The sequence below is a fragment of the Microcebus murinus genome, chromosome 2 (genome assembly GCF_040939455.1).
Source record: "Microcebus murinus isolate Inina chromosome 2, M.murinus_Inina_mat1.0, whole genome shotgun sequence".
Taxonomy (NCBI): domain Eukaryota; kingdom Metazoa; phylum Chordata; class Mammalia; order Primates; family Cheirogaleidae; genus Microcebus; species Microcebus murinus.
Window position 1 is genome coordinate 89,996,725 of NC_134105.1, and position 4,581 is coordinate 90,001,305.

Here is a 4,581-nt window from a genome sequence, read left to right on the forward strand (position 1 = left end):
GTGCTAGCTCCATCTGCTGGTTTGTGGTGTATACATACGGAGCTGGGTGGGAGGGTTCCTGTTGGGTATTGAGTTGGTTTCATTATAATAAAATACTCAGGGGCCCCTGCCCTCTAGTTCTAATTCCCAAGCACTAGTTTTTTATATTCTACCCCTAACCCTGGTCCTAAGAGGATATCGGTCTATGCATATCAAGAGTTTGGATGGGATCTGGGTTTATTAGATGCAAAAGACACCTAAAGCAAATTAAAATATTTATGTGTATGTCTTAGGAGTTCTTCCAAGTTTTGGAGTTCTCCTGTGTGGAGTGGGAAGGTCTTGATTTGGTTGCCTTTCTCAGATTGACATAAAACTCAAAGAACCAAAAATTACTCCTTTCCCATTACATCATCTATGTGGTCTGTTAGTCAACATATGTGCTGAGTTCCTACTATGTGTCATGCAGAGTAGTAAGCAATGCGGATACAGCATGAATCAAAATAAACTCATCTATTAGCCCCCTGGTCCTGGCCTCAAGTCTGAGGAGGACTCCTCAGAGCAGCTAATGGGTTGTGTCTGCTTCCCAATCTGAATGACCTCTGAAGCTTCACAAGTTAGTCCAGAGTTATAAAGTCTAGAACCCACAGCAACCACTTTTAAAATACTTATTCAGACACTTGAGCCTGAGAGGTAGGCCTCTTTCCTTCTGTTCTGCAAAATCCTGGGACTATATAGAAAACTGCTCTCCACCCTGAGATGGAGCTGAGAGATCAAAGATGACTCAAGTTCAGCTTGGTGAGTTACATGAGTTCATTATAGCTTGCTTACGTAGGGTGCTCACTGTTTACACAGTTCTCCAGACACTCACTCCTGGGCAGCATAGGAGTTCTTCAGAGAGTAAAAAACACACTGCCTACCTGTGGTATCACCTTAAATCTCTTCCCAGTGAGGTAAAACTCTTACATTGATACAATACAGCTATTACAGCGCTGCTGTTTATCATTTTGTTTAAATCAAGTAGGATTTGCTTTATGAATCTGGGAGCACCTGTGTTAGGTGGGTAAATATTTAGGATTGTTATGTCTTCTTGTTGAATTGTTCCCTTTACTATTATATAATGACCATATTTGTCTTTCATTACTTTTGTTGATTTGAAGACTAAGTTATCTGGTATGTGAACTGCTATACCAGCTTTCTTTTGGTTTCCATTTGCATGGAATATCATTTTCCATCCCTTCACCTTCATTCTTCATGCATTCTTATGGGTTAGATGTGTTTCCTGAAGACAGCAGATACTTGGCTTGTGTGTATTTATCCATTTGGCTAACTATGTCTCTTCAGTGGGCACTTTAAGCCATTCACATTTATTGAAAGAAGTGATAAGTGGGGTGGATTTCTGTTCATATGTTGAGTAGAATTTTGTTGCTTTGTTTTCTCTCTTGAGCCTTTGTGGTATCTTGCCCTTGACCTTTATCTTTTGGATGATTTTAGACTGGTGAGTGTCTATCATGCTGATCCATGTGTAACACTGTTCTGAGTACTTCTTGTAGGGTAGGTCTTGTTTTAACAAATTCCCTCAGTGTTTGCTTATCCAAGAAAGACTTTATTTCCCCTTTACATATGAAGCTTAGTTTTACAGGATACAAAATTCTAGGCTGGGCATTATTCCATTTGAGAAGACTAAGAATGGGGTTCTAGTCCCTTCTAGTTTGTAAGGTCTCAGTCTGGTCTATCCCCTGGGCCCCAGGGATGAAACCCTGACCACCCCAGGGAAAAGGATACTGATCTCAAATCTCTCACATGATGCCCAAGCTGATTCAGTGTCCCTCCGCCTCAGGGTATGTCCTGTTCTTCTGGAGTCACTAGGCAAGCAGCACAGGGAGGGCCAGCAAACAGGGAGCTCACAGCCTGAGCACCCCTCAGTCTGCTGCAGGACCCCTCAAGGAAAGGTATGGTTCCCTATGGAAGCCTCCATGTGTTGGATCAAGTATCTCTGTCAGCAAAGAGTCTAGGGGAAGGGAAAGTCCACCCTCTGGTCATCTCCAACCCTCTCTCGGGGAGGCAGTCCTCCCAGAATGACGGGGCTCTGGAGTCACACAGATCACCCAGGACCCACTGGATCCCCGTAGCTCCTGTAGTCTGGGCTGGAGTTTGGAAATGTCTGTGTGTGGGGATGAGTAAGATGGAACCTGTGTGATTGAGGTCCCCTGGGGAGGGCAAAGGCACCTGGCGGGTAGAGAGGCAATATGGGGTGTGCCATCCAACTCAAGTCTGTGGAGCGGGAGGCACCCTGGGCTGGGGTGAGAGCCTGGTGCCCTGTCTGCAAGAAGCTCTCCATTCACTGGCAGGAGCAGTCTCTGGGCTCACTTCGACAGAAGTGTCTCCAACATCTTGGGATCATATCTACAGCCCAAGATGTGAGGGTGGGGGATCTTAGCCAATTCACCTACCCTTCTTACTGGTCTGTGAGTCTCTCTGGGCTTAATCCCTGCTAATGCTTTTTCTCCTTCCAGTTCTGCTCTGCAACCTTTTCCCATGGAGTCTCCTGTAGGTTCGAGCACCCTTCCCTCAGATCCTCTTCCAATCTATATCTGTCTGTCTGGTTTTTGGGATTTTTTCATTCAAACTTTCTCCTTCTTACAGAGACACTGTGGCTTGTGGTGTCTTTGGTCTGACATCTTGACACCCATCTACTCTGGAATGTTGATGCAGCAGAGGAGGGGTGTGTGCACTAGAAGCCTGTAATGTAGCTGTTCTGATTTGTTCTGTTCACCTTTAGTTGCCACTTCTCAAACCTGTGCTAAATGCTGTTTGTGTTGGGTGTTGGGTTGGTCACCAAACAGTTATAGGGTATTTGAGTTGGGAGCTGAGTGAGACTCTCTTTACTGAGGCTGGTGTTGTGGGTATTGCTGTACCCAGGATTTCTCTGCAGAGGTGACAGCAGCAAGTGGATGCAGTCGTTGTGGGTTTCCAGGCTGTGTGTGTTTGCTCAGACCAATTTGCAATATACTGGCAGCTTGAGGCTGGGGGTCTCTGGTGGGATGTTAGACTTTAGAGCAGTTCTTCCAACTCTGCTGCAGTGGTGGAGGCTCTGGGCTGGGGTCTTGGGGTCTAGGTGCAGCACTGGAGATGTAAGGATGATGTCTTAGGCTTGGTGGGGGTTCTAGAGGCACAGAGGTAGAGCCTTTGGCTGTGGTGTGAGAGCCTCAGAGCCAAGACTGGGGAGGAGTCAGAAGGCAGAACTTCTGAGCAGGGTGAAGGAGCCAAAAGCAGGGCTGTGCAGACGGTGGGGCTGATCTGACCTTTTATTTCCCACTCTAAGTATCTCACTTTGATTCCATGTGACTTAACAATGCTACTTCATGGATGAGTGATCCATATGTAGGCAGCTCCCTTGCACCTTTCACTTCTTTCCTTGGGAGCAGCATCATGGCAAGCTGCTTCTAGTCTGCCATTTTTTTCTATGAAATATTGCCCCTCATTCTTTGTATGGATTCTTTCCACAGATCTTGCTCTGTCTCCCAGGCTGGAGGGCTGCAGTTCAGTGGCATCACCATGGTTCACTGTAGCCTCAAACTCTTGAGCTCTCCAGACTGAGTATTTGGAATAAGGTATATCTGACTCCAAAGTCTAACTCTTAAGCACTGCACCATAACACCCCTTCCCTTCTCCTTGTCAGCCACCTTTCTTCTGCCCAGGATTCTGTAAAGATGACCTGACAGAGTAATATAGGGGAAATAAACTAGACTCTGAGCCAGACCACATTTTCAATTACTCCTTTTCTTTTCCAGCTATGTGGCCTTGGATTAGTCATAGCATCCATGATCCTCAGGTTGTACATCTGTAAAATGGAGAGGCTGTTTCCTACCTCACTGGACTGTATAGAATCTAGCGAGATAATGGTTGTGAACTCTTGGTTTGCAACAGTAAAACATTTAGGTAAAAATGTAAAGGATTATTTTTATTATTGTCATTGAAGGTGATGGTCTTATGCCAGCCTTATAACAATTCATATGTACTAACAGAAATTCATACTGGACAAAAATTAGAAATTTTAATCATATTAGAGTATTCCAGTATATTTCAGTGTATTATATATTATTAAAAATTAAATTATATTTAATCATATTGTTTTCCCTCTCTAGGGAAAAGGTAAGTTGTAATGAGGTTGGTCTACCCTCCCTCAGCACATATTTAAAACCCTGAAGCCACAGATCTTAGGAAAATGGACTCCAAATAAATTATTTGAAGCCAGGATTATATATTTTTTTGCAATGTTCATAACTTATAGCCATAGCTCTGAATGTTGTCATAGCCAATCCACTCAGTATCTTTGTAAGCATATGGCACTTTTTGGCCCTCAACCCAGGCACTTGTGTTCCACTTAAGAATGTGCAGATCTACACATTCTTAAGTGTGGGAATGAAGAAGGCAAGTTCACCATATCAAGCCAGAAATGTTGTATATAACATATTGTCATATGAAAAACTATGCATTTTCTGGTGTTTTTGTTAACTAATTTGCCTCAACAGCCTATCCCATGCTCCCAAATGAGAAATTATGGAAAATTAGAAGCCATCAGTTGTCCTGAGGTTAACTCAG